Here is a 25355-nt window from a genome sequence, read left to right on the forward strand (position 1 = left end):
TCGGTGGGAGATTGCCAGCTGCTGTGCAGCTCCTAAAGGCCAGAGCTATTAACAGATCGGAGGGGAAGCCTGAACGGAAAGGTTAGCTGTAATACAGCAGGAATTGCCAAAGTGGGAAATTAAGTGTTCTGTGAAGGAGTTCAGGGGATAATTGGATGCTGTTGAGTGAACAAAGGGACCGGCAAATTATGTCTGTGTAAATATATAGCTTGGTGAAATAACAGTTTTTAAGAAGTAACCCTCAAAATGTTTTTTCTTGACAAATAAAAACTTGCAGGATAAATTCGTCTTAAGTGGCATCATATCAAGGATGATATGGTTTATGACCACTACTCAGGTGTGCTTACGATAAAAAAGAGAAAAATCATTGCCTTGATGGCATATATGGCAGATTGCCAATGGGCTTCACTGGGGCAGGGATCTCAGTGTATATTTTCATTTAAAAATAGCGTGTATTGCATATTCGTGGTTAGTGAGATGACGTGTCTGAAGAAAGCATCAAGTCTTGAATCAGAGACTGCCTCTGGAGAAGAAATCTGCTCTGCCCTTGATAGTTAATCACCCTCCACGGGCAAAAAATGTGTGTCAGTTATCTTTTGGCTTGGGGTTTGGGTATTAGCTGTATAAACGTAAAGACACAAGAAGTGTCCTAGAACAAGTTGATGACAGAGATTTTAGGGGAAAAAAAAAAAACAAGATAATAATTTAGGTCAGCATATATCAGCATATAAACAGATTAGATTTATAGAAATTGTTTAAAAAGCAAAAATATAGCATATTAACTACTCAGTCTCCCGACCTCAGGGAGCATTGGTAAGAAGATGCCAACACATGGTGTTTTTTTAGCTCGTAGTGTGTTACTTGGAGGATCTGTTCATGTTATTGGTGCATAAGTATCTAATCTATGCAGACCTTAGATTATGTGCACCACATATTGGGTGGGTCTTTTGACACATCCTTGGTTTTTAAACATATCAGAAACATGCACTGTGTTTTTCTATTTGTGTTTGCTATTTCTTGCCAGCTACTATGGAGCTGTGTATCTGCACGTGTTATAATCTGTGCATAAGCTGTTTACAGTGCTTAATAATATATTTTCTAGTAAGTGAACATTTCTGCTCGTATTCAGAATATTTTCACTATTTTGTCTTAATTGCTTTCCCTGAACTAAAGCAGTTCTCATTTAGGCAGGCTCAAGAGAATGCGATACAGCCTGTATAGTCTGCATTTTTCTAGCCAAGTCCAATGTCTCCATCTGTAGATACTTTAGAAGTAAAGTCAGTGAGCTGCAACAAATAGGTGTATCATCTCTAATTGTCAAGTGCTAAACTCTGATTTTAACCTCTTTGATCCTATAGCTCCAGATGAAAAGCATATTACTGATTCCAAAATTTTCTGCCAGCACTAATCAAGATTTTGTCACCCCAATGTGTATGCTGGTCCATTTCATGCTAATATTTGACATTTTTACTCTGGGAAAATAGAGCACAGTGTTCCTTGCCTCGTTATCTACTGCTTTTAGCTGAAGTTGCTGATGAGGACTCAGATGGTCCTCAGATGGATGAAAATGCTCCATCTGTATTGTCTGTGACTACATACAGGATTCATTGTGCATTATAGTATAGACACTACTCTGTTTTGCTTTCTTCTCCCCCATCCCTGGAGGCGTATTGCTTGGTAGCTCGTTTGCAGAGAGCCTGGTAGCAGTCTGATCACTTCTGGCTGGGTTGTCTTGCCTTTGTTGCAGATCTCTTCATTTTGGTTACAAAGTTATGTCTTCGAAGCACATTCGTTCCCTGCCGAGCTATTTGAAGCACCTTAAAGTACGCTGGACTCTGAACAGGAGGGCAGGATCCTGAAGGGCCTGAGCACAGCTGGTCCTAGAAGCAGACCTACTGACAGCCCTTTATGGAAATACTAAGTTGTCCAGGTGGAGGTAAATAAAAAAAAAACAAACAACATTTCTCCTAGGATCTGAGCATCCTTAGGTATTTTTACGTGACAGTGTATTGCGTTGTGTCACCATAACAAGTGCAATGCAGTGTTGTATTTCTTGTTGTATGGATTGTCACGTTCCCAGTTCCCTGAGTGACTGAGCTTGTTCTGGTGAAAAATTGTGAAAAACACATTTTGCAGACCAACTATCTGTCACTGAGAAAACCCATGAATAATTCTGAGTGAGAAACAGACCTGAGGACTTTGCAGTCTGCTCATAAACAGAAGAAGTTTCTCTGAATAAATAATTGGTTGGAAATCAGCCAGCCCACTCAACTTGTTACCAAATCCTTCTCAAAAGAAAAGTTTGGCCTTGTGGGAAACTACTCGCAGATAAAAGTTTTTAAAACAAATCCCAGATAGAATATTTAAAATTGAAGTCAATGAAAAGAAAGTATTATTATTATTGGGCAAATGAAACAAGAGGAAGAGCAAACTGCTGACATTTAATGACAGACCATTAAAATGTGCTGTTGTGCTATCAAAGCTGGGATGTCAAACAGAGGCGGGCTGAAATGCAAGTACACCTCTTTGTGGCACACTATTATTTCACTGCACTGTTGCAGAGGTACAAAGGAATTGCAGTGGCAGCAAACCTGCCGCAGGCAGGAGTGCCTGCCCGTGCTGTGTAGGCTGCTGTCCTACTGCTGTGTCTAGGTTACGGCATGCCCAGGAAGAGAAGAGGTGGGCTTGAGTACCACTGCACCACAGGACCCGCAGAGAATCTGCCTTCCTCCAGCTGTACGAGGAGCAAAGCCGTGGTGCAGGGCTGAAGAACAGAAATAGAAAGAGAAGCGAAAGGGGCAAGGGGTTGTCTTTGACTGGTGTCGTGACTTTCACTGTGTCAGAGAAACGAGAAGGAGGGCGTTAAGTGTATTTTGCCCCAATGGAAGGTGTCTGGTTCTGCGCTGGTTGCTGCTGCTCAGAACCCTTGTAAACAGCCTCTAATGGAATGTGCTCAAAGGACAAAGCATGACGTATGGCCACAGAGGAATGGGGACATTCCATGTTCTAGCACCACAAGACATCTTGTATGTCTTTTAAAATCCGACACGGTGAAGGAAGTCGGTGGTGTTTATGTTTGAACTTGTCACTGAGTGCTGAAGATAAGTAAGATAGCAGTGGTTTTCCCAGGATGCCTTGCAAGGATTTTGTAGATGTTTGGTGCTTGACATTGCAGCTGTTATGGTCCCATTAATGCTGGTTCAGTCTGTGCTAACAAGACTGTCAGACACCACTGTGGTTTCCCCCTTCTGCCCCTGCAAACTCAAATTGCAGGAGCAGCCTCTGGGGTTGTTTAGACCCTGGCATTTAAGCAATCCGCCAGGAACACACTTCCCAAGCGGAAACTGGTTGTGTGGAGGCTGTGACACAGGACTCTCTCTCCACAGTCTGTGCCAGAGGAATACTCCTGCCAGCAGCGGATCCAGAGCAAGGGATAACGGAGCCCGAGTTACCTCCTGGAGAAGCCCTTCCCTCTCTGCAGACAGCCGGATGCTCTCCCACTGGAAGAGTTCCAAGGACATCAGTCTCCCAAGCCTAGGTTAGATGTCATGGCTATCAGGCAAAGTCTAAGACACTGCATTGTGTTGCTGTCAGTGATGTGAAAGCCAGAAACATCACAGCCTTTCTTTCAGCTGTCGGACTGAGGTTGCGGAGCTGGTGATCAGAGAAGTCACCTTTTCTTTCCGAAGCACAGACAGAAAAACCTTGTGTTGTCTGTGTTGCTTTTCAGAGCAAACCATGTACTACAAAGGCCCAAGTCTCAGCAGCAAGAATCAGAACAAGATCTCTGCCTCCTGTGACACCTCACAAGCTGACACCAGTTTGGGCTCTGGCAGTCTCACTGCCACTGTAGAGCACCTTTGTCCTGGGAGGTTGCCACAGCCATAAATTTGGGCACTTCCTATTATTTCCCTTGCTAATGGATGATCTGAGGATAAATAAGGAAAGCATCATTAATCCTGATACAGGTTTCTTTTGCTTTATGGCTACCTTATTTCAGGTAGTACTGCTGGAGTTTTGGGAGACAGACATAAATGTGCCAGGGTTCCACACAGTATAACCCACAGTCTAACTTGGAGAGCCCACGGCACTCTGGCCGAGCTGCAGCGCCACAAATTTTTGGAGATTGAATTTTGTCCCTGATTTTTTCCAGGCATTCCTGGGGAGAAAGCAAAGCAGCAGGTTCACCGTGCCCTGTAGCAGCTCTGTGCATGCAGATGAACCCTGCACACCTTCGCTCCCCACGACGCTGGCTCAGCCAAGCAGTCGGTGTGCTGATAAGCAGCCTGCAGTGCTCCCGGCCGGCTGTGTTTAAATCACTCTTTTCATTTTAAGTCTGTGCTCATGAGCAGGTCTGACCAGAAGCTAATGGCTCTAGTTTTTGCCTACCAAATTAAATCCTATTAATCTTCATTTCTAAAAGGTGATACCTGCAGCCTCTAAGACCAGGCATCATTCACAAGCCCAGTGCAAGTCATAACCAGTGCTTCATGTGAGATTTCTGCACCTGAACTATCTCTTTGAATTAAACAACAGTCTAGAAAAAGCCTTTGTTCACAACGAAAGCAGATAGTAAGATGATCTATGTTTCCTGTTAGCTGCTCGATGATATGATCAGTTAAATAGGGTTTGGTATTTAATTTTTACCGAGAGCTCATTCATTTGGATCACCTGTCTTGAAAGACAACCGAGGAGATAAGAAAAGAAAACATACCATGAGTAGTCTTCAGGTCCCTTCGTCCACTGTCTCACACAGCTCCTCACCGCTTGCTACCTGAGCCTGCACTAACAAACGAATGCTGTCCCTGCTTATGTCCCCTGCCCTGCACCAGGCTCCTCTTTCTGCAGAAAAATGCTTTCCTGCCCGTCCTGTGTGGGCCAGGGAGGGAATCCAGCCCGATGAGAGCAGTGCCCCAACCTGCTGTTGCATTTTGTGTGTCAGGAGGGCTTGTCAAGTAACACCAGCTAGGACAATACGCAGCAACTGCATCTCCTGGGTTGGAATGATGAATGTGGACTGCCAAAGATTGCCAAAACATGAATCATTCAGCTTGATCTTTTCTAGGTGCCAGGGAATGAATTGCTGAAGGCCCTGCTGTTGATGGAAGTTCAGGACGTTAACCCAGCTGCACTTGGTCCCTCCCTGTGAAATTATGGCAGAAGTTGTACCCCAGATGGCTTTATATTTGCATTTTTATTAAATATTTATTGTTTCTACTCCTGCAAGGAACCATTATGTCGTAGACATCCTATATATTTTTATATTCCCATTTTCCTCCTAGTTTACATGTACTACTGCCTGAAATAAACATACTCAATCATAAAAAAAAATCATATTTTCAAAGGTTGCTTGAATATTTCCTTCCTGAGGTTTCATCCAATTAGCATTTGTTTTTTTAAAATATGGTAATTTCCCCGAAAATGGGGGAAAAGTAAAGAGAGAGGAGAAGCAGGGCAGGTATTTATGAGCCAATGCAAAAACATGCTATTAATGGTAGTGCTGTGCACTTAGGGTGCCTTTTCTCTGAATACCTTACAATGCAGGATATAAATGAATTATAAATGCTCCTTTCCCCAATTGCTCTGAAGCAGGTACTGCTAATTGAACTTCATAGACAAAGCAGCCGAGTGGCAAAGGTGTATGTTTCAAAGCCCATCTTCCCTAATCAGGCCCTTGATGCATTTATTAGCTGTGTCCGCAAGCACCATTTAATACAGGTATCTTCAAGTGCACTCCTAATAGGGTGCCCATCGGTGCCCCACTCCAAGGGAGATGAGAGAAGACAAGCTGGTCCTGCAGATGGCTGTGGGCAGCGCTGAAGAAGATTTCTCAAGATGTTGCAGAGAGAAAGGAGCCGTCAGCCTCCTATGTGGCCCCGAAGCAGGAGCGGGCCCTGGCTGGCCACGGGCTGGTGTTGGTGGCAGCCCCTTGCTGCCTTGCTGGAAGGAGCCGCAGGACAGAGGGCTTCGTCATGTCACGCGAAGGCAGGAGCGCAGTCCCACCAAAGGCTCCCACCTTAAATAGTGCAATCTCAAACATGCTTGCAGAGAAGCGGAGCAGTCACAGACAGTTCTTGGGCAAGTCACCAAGGAGTCTTCTGCACAAGAGGCCGTTAGGTACTTACAGCCCAGAACGGGATCCAGTGCAGGACAAGTGGCGGCATCTGGCTCTAAATGAACAATAGCAGCAGCCAGCCCCAAGCCCCAGCCCGTTGCAGTTTAAACCACGAGGCCATCTGTCTGCCCCTGCCAAGGCATCTTTTTGCAGTGCAACCACCTATTCTTTTCCTTCGGTGACTGAGGCTGGGGGCAGTTTATCCAGAAGCACTTCTTTTTTTTTTTTTGTCTGCACAGCTATGGAAGAGCTTTGTGACTGCTCCTGTTTGCTCAGGACTGTTGCAGGGAAGAGGGCAGGCTTTGCTGTAGCCCTGCACGCAGGGCAGTTGCAGGATTAGGCCCAGAAGTAGCAGGATCAAAAACAGGGATTGAAGAGAGCTCAAAATGTGAACAAGTCAGGAACAGACAGAGAGGGGTGATCACTGCTGACAGGTTAAAGGAGAAGAATGCTGTTAGGAAACAAAAGGACCAAGGGTGGAGTAAGTAGGTAGAGAGGGAGAAGTAGAGACACTGGTAGGTTTTGCATGGTTGGACTGATGATTAAAGCACATCCTCGATTAGGCAGCAACTGTAAGCGAATTTGGCAAGCAAGAAGCAGTAGTTTGGCTGTTAGCAGCACATGACCTTCTAGGGGCTTATAGTCAGTAAGGGCCCGCAATGAGTACGAGTTGATGAAGCACTGGTGCTTTTTCTGCTTTTGTGTTTGCTAACTCATGGTGAAAAACAGGGGTTGAGGTTCAGCTGGGTTGCAACTTTATTGCAAATTTAATCACAAATGTAAAGTAAGCGTGTAAATCTCCTAGGATAATGAACTCCAAAGCTGGCACTGTGTGGTGTTTCTGGGATAGTGCTTGCCCAGATTTATCCTGTGTACTCATTTAATTGCTGTGGGTGTTCTTTTAGAACCCATAGATATTTTTACTGCCCTATTAAATCTAAATTAAATGCTTTTTCGAGGCACTTATAGTGCTACCATTTGCCCCAGCAGGGAATATGCAAAGGAACTGTTTTAAAAGAAATCAGGGCATATTCTCGGGAACACTGTGATAAAGGCAGGGAAAAGCCAGTACCATGCTGGGCATCACTGCAGGTGTTCTGGGGTTTGCTATTTGATTTTGGCTCTGCTGATTAAAAAGCTTTGCTAAATTTGGATGGGAGCTGTGAGCAGTTCTGTCTGTAACGGTGGCACTGGAAAATAGGGCTCAGACTGTGGCTGCGTGTGGCATGTCAGGCATGGGTCATCTCCCAGACCTGCTCCCGTTGGGTCCCTGGCATCACTGGGAGGCTGCAAAATGAGTCTGTGCCTCCGTCTCTCTCCAGCTTGAGCTGCTTCTGCGGGTGGTAGCGTTACCTGTTGCTGCCAGTTCTGATCTTTCCTTGGTTTAAGAAAGCACTTAAGTTATGAGACTATTGTGAGAAATTTTGTGAGTAATTGAAGCTTAAGCATGTCTCCAGGGCCACTCTTCTGCAGCTTCTCCATGGGACATGTCATGTTGAGGAAGCGTAGAGGATGCTGTGTCTAATAACTGCCTAATGCTGCCGTCATTATATAATTGGGGGTTATAGTGCTGTTAAGACTGCAGTGATGAAGTGAGAAAATGCAGTTGGCTGGCTGACATGCCAAATGTGGAGATACTGCCCTTCAAAGGGATTGCACAGAGGGAGAGGAATTCTGTTCATCTTCGCCCATGCTGTTCTTATTCAATGATTTAAAAAGTTCCTCGTTGGATCTGCTACCGCTGTCTGCAACAAAGGCTTTAGGATGTTCTTGCCTTCGAGATCATAATTGTGACATCGATCCCTTACCGGTAATACATTCAAGGTGGAGGTACAGGAAGTTTGCATTGCTGTAAATGTTTTTGGTGTGGTTTTTTTCGTTTGTTTTTTTATAGTGTACTTCTGCTTTTATCCTGAGACACGGTCATGGTAGCAGCTGCTCAAAAACTCTCCATGGATAAACTGTGGACCAAGTCCTGGCCCTTCTGAAATCAGTGAAAGATGGACTGATGATGACAGCAGGGCTAGGATGTCCCAGGTGATTTCTTTTGCCTTTTTGTCTCTTTGACATAACTGTCTGATTTATTTTTGGACCTATTTGCTTCTACAACACAGTAGCAAATACCTTGCCCCTACCCTTGCTATTTCAGTGCTGATGTTTCAATTTAAAAACGCTTCTTTTTGAGCGGATGTGAGCAGTTCTCCCTAATAACAGCATCAGTGTTACTATGGCTACAGCTTTCTATTGCTGGGCTTTAGAGTGTGAAAAAGAGAAAAATTAGTTCACACTGACTGTTAAATGTTATTAATAAAAACAGAGAGCAGTGGATATATATATTAGCTACCCTGCATATCTCAGAGCGCTGTCTGCAATGAGTCTGTATTCCTTTAGTCTTCTGTCTTTGTTCCTCTATTGATATCTAACCTACTTCACCCAGTGGGGAGTCAGAAGTGTGTGGTGTATTGGAGATTTCTCTAGACTCAGAGCAGAACTCATGCTGTTGGTGTCATTATGATTAGTGAGTTAAATTCTTCAACAGATTTTCACCTTTTCTCTGTTCTTCTTCTGGACCACATTAGAGACTGAGGTATGGGGAATGTTGAGTATCTTTGACTTGGCCATTTTTCCTAAGCTCCTAAATTCAGGTGTGTGTGCATTCCTGTGGCCAGAGTATGAGCGTTGGGTTTCTTTGTTTTTTTTTTTCCAGGCAGTGGCTATTTTTCTGAAAATGAAAGCATTTTTTTTCAAGATGTCTGTTACCATCGTATTTAATAAAACATAAAACAAACTCTAAATGAACATCTTTCACTGATTTCCAATTTTACCATAATTTTTCTCACACGCTTTAAGATCTTTGACAAAATAGCTGAAATTTCTTCTGAAAGTTTGGAGCATGTGGTTTTGTTCATGGTTTTTGGCATGTGTTATACATTCTTACTTTGCTGAATGTGGAGTCAGGTTCCTGTGCAAATACTGATGATTTCAGATTTGAGAGCAGTGTGCCAACCAGTAAACATAGATGCTGGGGCACTGAACACAAAGCCAGGGGAGTGGCATAAAGTTCAGTGTGTTGTTCAGAAATGATTTTGTGCAATCTTGGCCAAGGTTTCAGAGTAGCTATGAATTATTCATTCACTGCATAATAAAGTACACAGCCTGAAAAGGGGAAGTAGGATAATTTGGAAATAGAGGGTGTTACTTCTACCATCCTAATTAACAAGGTCTGCGATGTTATAATTTGGAAGGGTTTTCCAATATTTTCAATATTTAATAGGGGAACCTTTCAAGTTATTTAATAGCTTAAATTGCTTGTGAATTCTTGGCTTTTAACACTCAGTTACTAACAAGGTGAATTTTATTTGTTTATATTTATAATCATCTCAGAAACAATTTATAGTAAAATGATTTAATATTCAGAAAACGTTTTAGCATTTAAAGATGTTCCTTGTAATTTTTAATTTACCCTTAGGAGAAGGATGACGTGCTGAGATTGTGATAGCAGCACACTGAGCCCCTGAGCCCAGGAGATCCCTTTCAAATCTGCGTTATGGTCTCTGACTCCAGAAGAAATTCTTAATTCAGATGTGTCACTCAGTCAGAAAGAAAGATGTTATGTGCAGAGCTGTGTAGCGCCTGGTAGATGGTGCTCGATGTTGAATGGGACATGGTATCATACTTAGGTTGACTCGAGACACTGCATCCTGGGTAGGTGGTTCAGAGACACATGTGCCTCCTAAAACATGAAGGCTGAAACTCCCAACTGCATGGACAGCAAATTAATTTAAGGCCTATGCATATTCAAGGTCTAGATGCAAATAGGATTATTCCAAAACAGCATTTGAGAATAACCATAGCTACCTCTTAACTCAACCTTCAGCAAGCTTTCAGAAGCAATAGTTGTTTTGCCAAATATCTTGACGGGCACAAGAAGTATCTTGAATGGCACAAGACGAAAACAAGACCTGTCATCTGGTTTGTATCTGACTGTTTCAGCCAGTGTCCTGGTCTCTGTACAAGTGCTTTCCCCAAGGGCTCTTTGGTTATGTTGGGTAAACTAATATTGTATCGATTTTAGTGGCTTTTGGACAATAATTTTCCTTAGCGGTCTGAGTTAACTTGTCCTTCTAGAAGGGATGCTCTAATTCCTTGGGCCAAGCCTGCTCTGCCCAAACACGTAGAGCTGGTTAAGTTTTAAGGCAGACTCTAAACCAGACGGTGCAGTTTTGGAGAAGAGAGTATGTTCACCAAGGTATTAATAATTTTAAAACAAAAAAATATCTACCCACACAAATGGGAAAAGAATGACTACGTTTTTTTTTCAGAGCTGGGTTTCTGCATCGGTGTGGTGGAAAGCTCTGCTTGTCCAAAGTTGATGTAGAAAGATGACTTTTAATCATAGTGTCTGGGACATTGCCCATCTCCTTACTTTCTGTAACTACACGACTCATCTGTATGTGCAGCTTTGAATATTGCTGCAAGCCAAAGAAGAGCTGGTTGCTCCATAAGCATGTCACAGAGGGATAAGGGTGCCTTTAACAATGGTGGAAAATCACTAACTGTTCAAAACGGAGCATTTGGCAGAATTTAAATTGCTGTGCTCCTTTGCACTGCAGCTATGTTGAAATAGCACATCGTAGCCCTGTGCATCTGCCTCTTGAGCATGTGCAGGAGGAGCTCTGCCGCTGATGCTGTGGAGGTAATTACTGCTCTTACTCCTTTTGCTACTGCAGGTGTTATACAATGTATCTGTGCTAATACCATGCTACTGATCATCTGGCACAAGAGGCAGGTTGAAAAAAAAACTCTTTCATACATTCTGATCACCCCTGCTTGTTCAATTTGTTGTCAATGGGATTTCAGAGGTCATTATTTAGATGTGGCGGGTTTACAAAAGCTTGTATTCCTGCCTTTCCTTTTAAAAAACTTAGGATAAATAATGAAAGGTAAAAAACACTTTTTTTGGTCTTAAAATTCAGATTAGTTTTGCAGGGAAGTTTTAGGATCTATCTGATGCGGCGACAACGGATATTTTTACTGAAGAGTGTCTGTGCAGAACTGCACAATACTGGAGTTAAGAGCTGTATTTGGTACTGGAGCACTTGCACTTAGATTCCTGAGATGCCTTTAAAACCTGCTCTTTGAATATACCTTATATTGTGAAAGAAATTGGAGTATATATCTGTTAGGAAAACTTCCGGTTAGTAGCCCTGATAACAGCTTTGAATGTTTTGGAGCTGTTCAGTCAGTTGAGAAGAGGATGCCAGTAACTGTTCCTAGTGTCCGTATCGTGTTGAGTTTGAAGTACACACTGTATTATGTGGGTACCGTTTTACCAGAGTGATAAGAGGATATCTGTGATGTGAGAAATTCTGGACTGCACAGCTCTGTAAACATAAAAATATCTTAATTTAATATATCCATCAAAGCAAGATCACTCACAGGCAGGAAACTTTTCATGTATACACTCACATATCTTTGTTACTTTAAAACTTAATGCATAACTTTCTTGGGGAAATAGCATAAGCAAATGGCTAACTAATTGTCATATGTAAGGAAAAGTACAAAACATCAAAGATACAATGCTAGGTGATCAGCTGTCGGATACACTAAATTTTAATGACTTTGAGAAAGGCAACCACCTCATCTTTGATTAATAAAGTGTTGCATTCAAAATGATCATATATTTGGCATATGTAATAATATAAGAAAGGAAAAACACAATTATTTAGTTTCCAGTAGGTTTATCATGTTCGTGCATTAACTGAGTCATGCAAGTGCGTGTTTGCTTTATAATAGAAAAGGGAGGACATCTGTTCAGATAGAAACACTTCGGCATGTACTCAGGAGACATTTTTTACACTTACCATTGGTTCCTTGAGTTTCTGGCAAAGGCAACATTTTGAGCAGCGTATTAAGAAGAAAAACTGTGGCTACAAGTATTTGTTTGTCCTTTCAAGTATTTTCAGATCTTGTCATAAGGGCTGGAGTTCGATACCTGCTGTAAGGACTAATTGCATGCTTTTGTTTTGTGTTTTTTTTGTACTTATGAATTTGTTTCATTTTTTATTTTCCTTTTACTATAGGGGGAAGTATACTGATCTTTTCTTAGAAGTTGTCACTTCTATCAACCCACTGAAGTTGGCCGTCCTTTAGAAAGCAGTGAGAGAGATTTACTCACTTTGGGATGGAAAAAAGAGGGACAAACAGGCGGTTATTGAGTGTTTAGGGCAAAGACCTAGAGCCTTTGCTCTCAGAACACTTTATATCTAATGATTTCAGAATTGGCTCATGAACATACTAGGGAGCAAAGGTCAGAATCATTGCATCCCCATGCTCCCAGTTGAGTACTTGGGCCCCGTAGAGTTTATTACAGGCTATAGAGCTGTATTATCTTCTGTGCAAACTCCTTGTGGAGCCATAAATCTCATATTCCTTCTTGCACATCAGTCCAGTTTCATCATGAGAGTTGGGACATACCTTAAGCTATGGGGCAGATCCTGCCAGTCTCCTGATAAGCAGAGGTACAATGTTTAAATCTCCAAGGTTCACAGGGTGTAAAAGTTTTCCTAAAATTTGCTCTGATGTTTTCATTTTAAAAAGAAAATGCTGCCTTTTGTGAGGGTCCTGATATGCGTAAGGAGCATGTCTCTAACATCAGACTCTCTGGGAGCCCAAGGCAAAGGAACACCTAGTTGCTGGATCCCACCATGATCTTCTTGAAAGAAACGTGTGACTGCTCAGGCAAGTCTATAAACACCAGCAAAAGCAGGAGAGTAAGTGCCTGACAAGAAGCTCTGCTGTTCCAGGAACAGGCACAGCACGTGACTTTTGACTGTTTCATTTGCTTAGGCAGTGCTGCCTGTGGTCACACATTCTCATTTTGTGTAGCTGTTGAACACCTTCCTGCCTGCCCTTGACTGATCGCACAGAAGAGGATTGTGTTGTGTTTTATGATGCTGTTGTATTAAATGCTGCAACCGCTTCAGTATTATGATGTATTATTTACATATCCAGACTGGACTGCTGTAGCTATAAACAGAGAAGTCTAGTTGCTAAATTCACTAGTGCCCAAGTGTCAAATGTTATATGAGAAATGTAGACAGCAGACTGAAGAAAGAAACAAGATAATTCATATTTTCTTCTGTAAGAAGGCTTTGATTTTCATTTTGATTTTGTTTGTTTGCTAAGCAGAAGCTGTCCATTGTGGCTAATGCCAGGAACTTTCTTAGTTCCCAGGTCTCATTTGCTCTTTCCCCCACCTTTCTGCTCCCCACAGATTCAGTTCTCCAGCAGGAGAGTTGGTGGGATCTGTCCGGGCGATGGCTGCTGCACAGCCTGGCAAAGTCCACACAAACTGAATGGGTCAGGAGCCCCTCAAAAAAGGAGCAGTCCCTGGCTTTGTTTCCACACATTATTTTCCTTCATTGCCAAAAATCAGCCATGGCTAAGTTCTCCAAAGTCTTCTGTCCTGAGAGCACTTTGCTGAGTTGGGCATGATCTTCTTTCTTGTGTTCATCTGTCCTGACACCTCCAGTTACCACCTTCTGCTTTGAAATCTGTGCTTGTCAGCTGTTTGGCCTTGTCAGGCTTTCCCAGCACCACCCTGTCACTGGAGCTCCGAGACAGTGTGCAGAAAGCAATATAATTCAGCCTGACTGGGGACTGCAGTTCCTGGCTTGGTGTCTTGGGGAGTGCAGATCTGCGCTGCTGAGTTTTCTGTGCTTTGGTCCTTGTCCCCTTGCCTTGTCTGCAGATGTTTTGGACTGATGCACCCTTTCAACCAGATGTGACAGTGGGATAAATGCTCAGGATTTGAAGCCCTTAATTTGGGGATAATCTTTTCCTCAGAACTGGAGTCACAGTCCAAATTTGAAATATTTATGAATCTTAATTAACCATAACAGCTCAGAGTGTCTCCTTCAATCTGTTTTTGTTTCGTAGCACTCCTGGGCTCTCTCCATCGCCTATTCATTCTGCTGTACTTGATGCTCCGTAACTGCTCAATTAACCACTCCAACATTGCAGTGCAATTGTAATGGGATTAGGAAGCAGCAGAAGGATGAATGGATACCATGGGTATTTTCTCTGGGCATATTAAATCTTTAGAAGCAGCAGCAGTTAATGTGGTATGTTTAACTACAGCTGACACACAGCTGTGGGTCAAAGATTCACTTGGAAAGTTGTGGGGACAGGTCCTCGGGTAGTACAGGTGTCACAGCTCTGTCAACGTTGAATGAATTCCTTTATGTTTATGGCAGGGAAAGTCCAAAGAGGAATCAGTTCTGATCTCTCTGTAGTTGCCTGGAAAATGTTTTATTTGTGGTTACATTTTGTGCATTGCAATGTAAATTTGCGTGTCTATATTTTAAAAAGGGGTTAAAAGTTTGGGGGGGTTGACCTAAAGCCTCTCTGCTGTTGGTAGAAAATTCTTATGATACAGGTTTTATAAGGCATTTTGCAAAGGTGTTGTGGTTTAGCCCGGCTGGCAGTCAAACACCACACAGCCGTTCGCTCACCCTCCCCCCTCCCTCTCCGGGATGGGGGAGAGAAACGGGAAAGTGAAGCCTGTGAGTTGAGATAAAGACAGTTTATTAAGACAGGGAAAAGAATAACAACAATAATAATAATAATAGTAGTATTAATAGTAATAATGTGTACGAAATAAGTGATGCACAATGCAATTGCTCACCACCCGTTGACCGATGCCCAGCCTATCCCCGAGCAGCCGGCCCCCCCTCCACCCCGGCTAGCCACCCCTATATATTGTTCAGCATGACGTCAGATGGTATGGAATACCCCTTTGGCCAGTTTGGGTCAGCTGTCCTGGGTCTGTCCCCTCCCAGCTCCTGCTGCATCCCTAGCCTGCTCGCTAGCAGGACAGAGAGAGGCTGAAAAGTCCTTGGCTTGGTGTAAGCACTGCTCTACAACAATTAAAACATCAGCATGTTATCAGCGCTCTTCTCATTCTAATCCAAAACATAGCACCCTGCCAGCTACTAGGAGGAAAATTAACTCTGTCCTAACTGAAACCAGGACAAAAGGAAATCCCAAACATTTTTGCTCTGATAGGATTATAACAGTAGATTGTACCCTCTTTAGATGTTTTACAATAGCATATACATGTAGCTAATGGGCACTACTTAGTAAAGCATATTATCACTAACTGAAAAGCTAAAGAAAAGACAGAAGGAAGCCACTGAACGTTTCCATTGTATCTCATATCTTAGAAATAACTCTTGGGATTTAAAAATGTCGAAATAATTTCAGAACTCCAGTGGAACAGAAAGAATTTAGAGTGTTCTTTGTGATGATAAAACAACTGTAATAATTCCTGTAATTTAACCATAGGAAATATTAATATTAAAGTGCTGAAATGGATGAAGTTGTTAGCAAAAGTCAAATAACTACAAATGTGTCTCAAATATCACTTTATCATCTATACTTGAAAGACACCAGGGAATTTGGCAGCTGGAACCAAAATCAAGCAGAGGACAAAGTAAGGGTAACGACTGATAAAAGGGACATGAATAATGTATGTTAGCTCAGAAGTTAGCTCTGTGCGGCACCTGCCAGGGAGGCACCCTTTAGCAGAGCTCTCCCATGTGCTGTGTAGGAGAAGCCTCGGTAATCAGCTCCCCGCAGCACCACTTCTGCACCCCAGGGAGACCGCGGCCACTTAAACAATTTGCATTCTATCACTTCAGCTGAATTAGGTGCTTTTCATAATGGGATATGACGAATGTGCTTTGTATCTTGCTTCCAAAAGGGAAGAAAGTGTCAAACGTTTTGCACTTCCACATACAATTCCTGAAGCTTCAGACCTCACCCATAAACCCTGAGGTACAGGTAGGGAGACCACAAACTCTTTATAGTTACTCTCCCTAATTTAATTCTCTGCATCTACATCCCCCACCTCATCTTATTTTTCATTCATTTAAATGAAAAAAGGGCATTATCTACAGCACAGGTACAGGTCCTTTGACATCAGTAAGGATAGAAATAGGACTCATGTAGATAAGGTGTGATGAAGGAGCATTAGACTAGCCTGTGAGCAGATGAGAGGTAGGATTTGGATTAGTGCGTGATAGCTATCAAGGGTAATGAATCAGTGCAGCTTTTGAGTTCTGAAATTCCAGATTTCCAACAGTAAGCTTAATACAGTGCCTGAAGATAAGCAAGTTGCTAAAATGAGAAGCAGAGCCACGCACAGAAGAGAGATGGTATAGTTTAGCCTCAAGGGATATGAGCTGAATAAATGAACGGACAAAAACAACTCAGTTTACCTTTCCCTATTTAAAGAAACTTCTTACACAGCTCACAGGGTTGGGGTCGTACTGTGAGGATACATTTTTGCATTTGGAAATAGAAAATGCAAATCTGAAAACTTGAGCTTTTCAAAGTTTTGACAAATGAGAGGAGGTAAGGCTTTGCTATAGGCTACTGCCCTCTCATTTCTTCTTACAATATAGAAGTGAGGGAGAAGGAATGTTGTATCTTTTTAATTTATGTTTGTCTTTTCCTTTTTTCTTGGGCTGTAATCACAAATTGTACTTTTACTTACTTATGCCGATGAAGTCCAGTTTGCAAAGGCATGAATTCCTTCAATGAGAAGTAGGTCTTTGGGTGATAGTTTTGCTAACAAATGCGTATTTTTTTCTTCCAATGATACAAAATGTGTTACTGCTTTACAAGGTCACCTGGCTCATTGTGGTTTCACTTTGAGTTCTTGCACAATTCAAAATGCAGTACAAGCTGCCCAGGCTGTGAAAAGAGTAGTAAGTCCAAAGAGGCATTTTGGACATCTGACACAGCCTCACTGGTTATAAGGAATTCAGTTAAAGATCCTTCACTCCTGAACTATGAAGTAATAGTTTGTCCAAAGCAGAGTTCATGCTAAATATACGCCTTCTGCCAACTTAGACTCCACTGCTGTTTTATGGGAAAAAAAAAAAAAAGAAAAGATATATCAAAATAGAAATTTTAGCCTAATCTTAATGAATTCTAATCTTAGTTTTTCTGTTGGCTTCTAAATGCCTGGACTTCCCCACCGAGAGAAGACTTCATGCCTGTAAAACACCCCAGAAGCCCATGACGAACAGCATGTGTGCCACGATCTGTTTAGGCTCTGCTCTGGGCGTCAGGGTGAGATCTTTTTGGCATTGCTAACTTCAGAGGAGCACTGGACCCAAGGGGACACTTTCTGCCCTTTTTTAAAAAAAAACAGCATCTCCTTGAGTATAAAAGGTGAATGTCTTTCACATAATTCCTGTGATACTTCTGGACAGGAACAGGAAAACAGCACATGGCTGTGAAGCAGCAGTTATCTGGGAGATTCTGCAGGGTTGTACTCAGCATCGCTGCTCTTCTGCATGTTTATGACTTCAGGTCACAGTGTGTATTGAAAGTGTGCAGCCCAACAGACATCAATCCCAGAATCCCAGTTAGGCAAATGACATATTGAAATGTGTTTGAACCTGAATAAAGATGCCTTCCCAAGCTGGAGGTTGAAGACACTAAACCTAACCCCCACTCCATGCCCTAGTCCTTAACTTTTAGGATGTCTTTCTTGGGAAGATAGTGAAAGTGTCCATGGTTCATCCCAGAGAGGATTTATTCTCAGCAATGGCAACAGACCCATATTTATTGAAAACAGATGAAAAAGGTTCCTCCACACACACTTTATCCTGGTGGATTTATGCAAGTCTGTCTTTGCCACAGAACAAGACCTGAGAAGCTGGACTTGGTGGTTTGTTTTGTCTGGTCTTCATGGAATATGATCAGTTGTTTACCAGAGTTCACAAGACCTAGAAAAAGCCAAGACGAATTGCTTTTTCAGATTTTCAGGACCTTTATGATTATATTTCAGCCATTACACAGTGAAACAACAGAGTGAGATTTATTTTACGCAAGGCAATTATTAGAGACATCCAAAACAGCTTTTGAGATGAAAATCTATCAGCATTGCCATTTAAGCAGTACTTGCCCTTTTAAGGTACTGGTTAATTTGTTTTTGTTGTTTTTAATTTGGCAGCCAGACTGTGTTCACGCTAACTCCTGGTCTTCCTGCCCCAGCTGGTGCTCTTCCCTAACTCATTATTCAGAAGATCATTAGTGCTGTTTATGGGAACTGACCTCAGAATGGCTCACCTTTTTCATACCATCTTGTTTTGGGTATGTCTTTCAAATGGCATTGTAATTATCCTTCAGCCTTAGGTATCCAGGCTGGGGCTTTGCAGGGCGGCAGGGGGGTGCTGCTTGCCCAGCTGTCCGGCGGCTCTCGAGCCGTGCGGATCCTTGCCACCCCGGGGAAGGCAGAACACGGCCTGAGGCGGGGATCAGTGCTGGGCTGGCAGGTGCCGCATTGAAAGAGGGATAGGCCTAATCCAGCCTTCCTCTTGCCCTTGGCCCTTCCCATTCCTCTTTCTCTGCCTGCTCCTTCAGCCACCAAAAGCTGAAGGACTGACAGAGGAAAGCCAGCGTGTCTTTCCTTTGTGAGACTAAGACCGAAAAGGGTGAGTTTTCACTGAGGGGCATTAAAATAAATAATAAATAAATTAGTTTCTTACTGACTTGCAAGCGTATTTTGATTCCTTTAAAAGTATTGGTTCCTTAGTTCAAACTTGAAGAAGCAATTCTGTGCTGACAGTTGGTGGAGTGCAAATGTGTGTAACACCCTCACTCATACTTTTCTCTGGAGAAAAGCAATGCTACACACACAGATTTTTTTTTCTAAGTGTTATTATACCTATTTTATCATCTTCCTTTTCACACCTATTTGCCAAAGGCTTAATTTACCTTTCAGAGCAGCAGGTGAAGATGGTAGTAACTGAGCTTAGCCAGGTTTGCAGTGCTGCTGGCACTGGGAGGATGAGAGGGAGCTGTGTGCTCGGTGCAGAGAATCCTCCTTCTTCTGGGGCTGGCTGTGGCCTGAACCCTGCAGGGACCATCAAATACTTTGCTGAACCTTCTTCTTTGTATTTCTGTAGGGGCAGTCAGCTTCATAATGGCATTCAAATTCACAGTCAACATGAGAACATACATCAAAACAGAGGACTGGCAGATGTTTTGAAAAATATTTAGGGCAGTATTGTCGGTTTTTTCCCCTTAGGATTGCCTCTTGAGCAAATCACAGAGTAGGAAATGGCTGTGAAGGAAGCAGCAAATGCCTGTGCTGCATTTCCTTTTTCCCGGATACGTGAATATCTAGTTTATCCAGTTTTTTCTAAGCAGGCTATGGTTTTTCAAGGTATTACAGGTACATTGTAAAACCAATATTATATTTTGCTTAAATATATATATAACTGGGCATCATGCATGCCTGCATGCATTTGTATGTATGTATGTATGACTTACAGCTAGCTATCTGATGTCTGTAGGCTTTTTTGTTGTTGTTTTTTCAAGCTGTATCTGTGATGCTATAGTCCAGAGTAGGTTACAGGCACACACAATGAAATAGGGAGGCAAAAAGCCGCTCATATGATGGTCTCTGGCATAAAATTCATCCCAGATGCCTCAGGCCTTCCCTTTTTCTGTCATCAAGCCAGCTGCTCTAACGAGTGCCTTGCAGAGACTCAGAGGCCCGGTGTGAAGCATTCTTGCCTCGTAAGAGTAAAGAAAATTGGAAGCAGGAACTCCCCTACTGCTTCCCCTGCATGCAACAGTCTCTTATTTTTATATGAAAAAAAGGTTTCTGTGGTATTCTTCCATGGATATTTCTCCATGCTTGTGTATTTTTTCCCATTTTACATATAATTGTACCAGTGACATTTTGTATGCTATGCTAAATCATTTCAGTTTTTGGAAGGCCAATTCTGGCACCATGCTCTGTGTAGCATGAGATGCGAAAGGGTTAGGATCAAGGGATGGAAAGCACAAATGGAGAGGCAGCATTAGGTCTCGGTGAATTCCTCCAGCGAGAACAACTGTCCCAGGCACTGCTGTTAACAAGCGGTGAGGCAAGAAAACAGACGTGGGAATCAAAGATCAAAAATCTGAACCAAAGTGTAAGATCAAAAGACTGCAAGTGCAGCTGAGCTGTGCACAGCCATCATCCTGCTTCTGTTTCCATCTAACCAGCGGACAAAAAGAGAATTTCAAAATATTTATTCCACCAGTGACAATCAAACTGGAGAGTTTGACAGCAGTGTTTTTAGATGCAAAAACAACTAGGGGCTAAAGCAGTATTCCAATAGCATTGCTAGGATTCCGATTAAATATCAATTTACATATATTTCTTATTTATAGGAAATGACCTGTAGGGTAAATGGTCCTGATGAGCAGTGCTCACAGTTGATTCTGCCCTGATGACAGATGTTTTTTGAAATAAATTATTCTATTTCAATTATTTTTTCTGAACAATGAATATTAATGCTTGACACTGCTCTCATGTAATAGCACGTGTAGAAAGGCAGGTAGAGATTTGCATTTGGGTTTGGGCTTCAGATATTTAGAGATAGTCCAACTAGAGGAAGCCCAGCTTCCTCAAGTAAGTTGGTGCTTTTGCAGCACCAACCTCACTGCAGCCCCAACCAAGGCCGTCCTCGAAAGGTAAATGACTCCAGTAGCATGGCAGCGTGCCTCCCATCTGTTCTGCCTTCCAGAGCTGCATGAACACTGCCATTTCTTGCAGACCTGGGGTTGCACTGGGGCTCCTATGGCCTTCTAAGCAAGTTGGTTTTCTATCCAAGGGGGGCGAGGACAGGATTTTTATGGCAAGGATGTTTAGAACTTCACTGTGTCAGTAGTGGGTGAGTGTGAACATCTACAGGCCTTCAGAGTGCCCATTTCAGGACACTGCAGTTGCATAGCTTCCCTTTTTGTATTTTCTGCCTCATAGAATTTATAAAATGACAATCCAGTGACATATGAGTGTCATCAAAGCAAGGCATGGGGTTCGGCATCTGAATGATTTTTCATGACTGATTTACATAACTGTTCAAAATTGCACATCCTCCCTGTCCCTTTCTCTATATGACTTCTAGTCAAGTGTACTTTTTCTAAATGATATTGGAATTGTCTTTGTTCTCTTGTTTCAAAGTTCAGCTTACATTATAATGCTACTAAGCTTCTGCAATTGCAAGCACAGTTCAGTGGAAAGATAAATAATAAAATACAGTTCATCATCATCTATATAGTTAATTAGTATAATGATGTCTCATCAAATAATTAGGGCAAATATGCAATCCAATTTTCTTACATACCACAGCATGCTTATCATGTACAGCAATGTATTTATAATGTGTAATGGTATGATTAGGTTGTTGTACACACTGAGTTAAAAATAAATAGGTGCTGATATGCTGGGTGTATCTACATTTAAAAGTTCAATATACTGTCTGCTTTGAGTTAAAATGCCTGAACATAAGTAATTCTTAAAATTGTACATTAGTAAACACAGTTGTACATGACAACAATTAGATCACATGCTACCTTCACAGTGATCCATCATCAGCACTTGGATATAGCCATCTTGATCTCTGTAAATTAGGAATAAAATGCTATCATTCTGGTGTGATAGAGGTGTAAATGAACCAGTGCTTTTTAGCTTATATATTCAGGGTCACATCCCTTCATATTGCCAGTAATGCCAGTTGTCTGTCTGCCCACTTGAGCAGCTAGGGAGCAATTTTCACTGGGTCTGAGTGATGCCAGAGTATCTGAGAATAAAAATAAGAGAAATGGGGTGTGATTCAAAATATTTAATACATTTCTGATTCATAAAGCAGACAAAAATGTTAGAAATTCATCTCTTTTGCTGAAATCATATTCATTTGCCTATTCATATAAAGCATGTATTTTCGTATCAGTGGAGACCTTTAAATTATGCAGATGTTTTAATCTCATTGATTTTTCTCTTTCCTCTCAGAGTAATACACGTTTATTTCATGAACCCAATTTTCTGTGAAGTTAGTGGCAAATACTGCTCCATGAGAACATGTGAAGAAATCATTAGTCTGAAGACTTAAAGAGCCATTAGTTAGAGTACATAAAACTGCACTAATAAATAGATACCAGATCAATCTTTAGTGTAAACCACAAGAACATTCATAATGTAGGCTGTTTCAAAATTAATGGGTCTTGCATTGTTTTGTAAAAAAGCAATTAATGAGCTGGCTTTGATCAGCTTACTGTAGATATAAAATGAACTAGCTCTGAAAAGGTTGAGAGCAGTGAAACCAGAACTTCTGCTGGTAAGCTCTAAATGTCCCAAATGAAAAACGACTCAAATGTGAAATCATGGTTACACTGAAATTAATGACAGAACTCGCTTTGCTTTCAGGGGAGCAGAGTTTAATTGTGTTTTGTTTTGTTGCCATTCTATAAAGCGCGGTTATGAAGATTATATGATGACCTTTTTCAATTAAATCAAACAGAGGAAAACTAGATTTGTGTGTATACAGAGAGAAATTAGTATAGAAGGATTGTTTAGTAATATCTGTCCTATTTAACCCTACTTGCAAGGAGCTATTCATTTTTTTATTTTTTGCCCTTAGTTCTGTGCAATGTCAAATGCTGGTGCTTTTCCTAACCTTATCTAAACCTCTTGGGCCTACAAATCTGGACTAGAAATCTCTGCAGCCAGCCTCTTCGTGTGGCATTTCCATTCCTTGTGCTTCGGTGCAGGTCATAAACAATGTGCAAACAGCTGGCCTGATGATTTGCAATCTCTGAAGCAGGAACTGTAATGTCCTGAGCACAGCTTCGCCCCCTTGAAACGTAAGAACCAATGGAAGAGCAAACGGAAGGGAGCAGGGAATGAAGCCCACAACATTTGTCTTTATTCTGGGAAGCTCAAGTTTCCCAAAATGTATGCCAGGAACACCTTAATTAATCTTTTATCTCCATGACTCTCTGTAAAACCAGCAGTTACACACAGGCAGTGAAATATATTTATTTGAGCACAACAAGCACAGTTATTTCTTGGGAAAAGGCACTTGTAGACAGATTCAGCCGTTCCTTCAGAATCACTTGCAGGGAGCAAACCAGCTGCGCCCTTGATTGACAGTGGTCTGTTTTCTCTCATCCTGATGAGTCCGGGTCAGTGGGTAGTCTGACCGTCAGGTTGAATATGTACTAAGGGCAAAAATTGATAAAGAATATGCTAGAAAAAGAGTGATTTACCAGCTGTGCGCAGTCATTTTAAGCACCCTGGGTTGATTGTTATCTGTTATTTGTGTGTAATGGAAAGCTTTGGACAGCAGGGCTGGGAAAACTGGGGTTCAGATTCACTGTGGTGGTAAAACACTGAAACTATATTGAGCAGGAGGAGTTGCCTCTCATTTATTTTAGTACTTTGGCTTGCTTCATTTTGTTTTATTTTTGGCCAGACTGAATCAAGGACAGAATCAGCTGTTGGTTCTTCTGCTCCCCTGGCGATACCTGCTGAACTCTCATTGAAATTACGTCCACAGCCATAGCAAGGCATCTCCTTAAGAGCAGGGACTATGAGCTAATAGCTTAAATCAGTTAGAAATATGGTTTCCTTTCACTCACTACCCTTTGCTATTTCTTTTTGACTGATTTCGATACAACAGAAAGAGATGGTAAATGAATAACTATAATTTACTTCAGGATATATTTTCGGACCATTACAACCCTTCTTGTGAGGCCCAGCTAGGGATTCTGACTTCATATCTAATAATCTGTCCAACATATCTCTTTATGTTTAAACATATTGCCCCATTCTGATAGCCCCTTGGGATCCTAATGCTTGTGATGCATGAGGCAGACTTCTGCAGAAATGGCTTGTTAAGTCGTGGTTTACCTTTTCCTTGCCAGCTTCACAGAGGAGGGCCTGGCCCAACGTTAGGATTTGCTTTGAAACTGAACATTGGTGTTGGGAGGTTTTAAAGTACATGTGCAGCTCTGCGCAGCTTCACTTTCTTTCTTTCTCTGGTATTTCTGTCAGAAGCTTCACAACAGACCGGTAGCAGTCCCCTGCGTAAACCACCATCCCTTTGATGGCCTTCACAGAATCAGCCAGAGGTAGAGGGGATTACAGATTTGTTTGAAGACAAAATACACTGCTACTTAGACAAACCGTGTGCTTTTGGAGAAAACAACGCTGTTTCATTTTCATCCTTTTTAGATAACATGACTACTTCTTGAAGAATTCCAGAAATCTCGCTCACTGTACAATAAGCCTTAGAAAGATTTTATCACCAACAACCTTTTTTGTTTTTTCTTTTGACAATTTGCAGATATCTAGTTTTCTTTAATCTTTTTGATTCCTTAACATTCCTAACTCCCTGCCTTTTAGGGATGAAGTAGGACATTTTGTATAGCTGTTGTTAAAAAAAATCAGTCTAGAAGTATAATGTAAGGTTACTTGAGTTCAGTTCTAAATAAAGGCTAACACCAAGGTTAGTGAGAAGACTCACTGAAACAAAGTCACAAGAGCTTCTCATTGTTAGCTGTGTGGGGTATTTTCTTTCTCTTGAGAGAGAGCAGCTGGAATCTATTAGCAACTGGGAGTACCTGAGAAATACTCTGGTAACAGAATCACAGAATCATCTAGGTTGGAAGAGACCTCCAAGATCACCGAGTCCAACCTCTGACCTAACACTAACAAGCCCTCCACTAAACCATATCACTAAGCTCAAAATCTAAATGTCTTTTAAAGACCTCCGGGGATGGTGACTCAACCACTCCCCAGGGCAGCCTATTCCAATGCCTAACAACCCTTTCGGTAAAGAAGTTCTTCCTAATAGCCAAACTTAACCTTCCCTGGAGCAACTTTAGCCCATTCCCCCTCGTCCTGTCACCAGGCATGTGGGAGAATAGAATAACTGTACCTTGGATAATTGTTGTTCTGGTATAAGTAGAAATACATTTTCAAAATAACTTGGGTAGAATAAGAGATAGAGGCAGGAGCAATTGGGAAGAGGGAAAAAAACTGTTGACATAAATAAAGTAAAAAGATGGTGTCTGAAATGAGGATCAGAATAGAGGGGCACTGGGTATTTTGACAGAGAAAAACAAGGGGTAAGTGTCTGCATATTACTTGCATAAACATTTGACTTTGGCTGAACCAAGATGGTCTGAGTTGGTTTCACAAGTAATTCATATGCTGCACAACTGGAAAATACAGTAAAGTAAGCCACAACTGCGAAGTAATGTCTGCCTTACACAGAGAAAAAATATTACATCCAGTTTACTGCTAAATACCCAGAAATAAAGTGTTTCTGCTTCTCCTGGCCCGTAATGTACACTCACTCCATGTCCAAAATGAGATGTCGCT

This window comes from Cygnus olor, chromosome 3 (genome assembly GCF_009769625.2).
Source record: "Cygnus olor isolate bCygOlo1 chromosome 3, bCygOlo1.pri.v2, whole genome shotgun sequence".
NCBI classification, from domain to species: Eukaryota; Metazoa; Chordata; class Aves; order Anseriformes; family Anatidae; genus Cygnus; species Cygnus olor.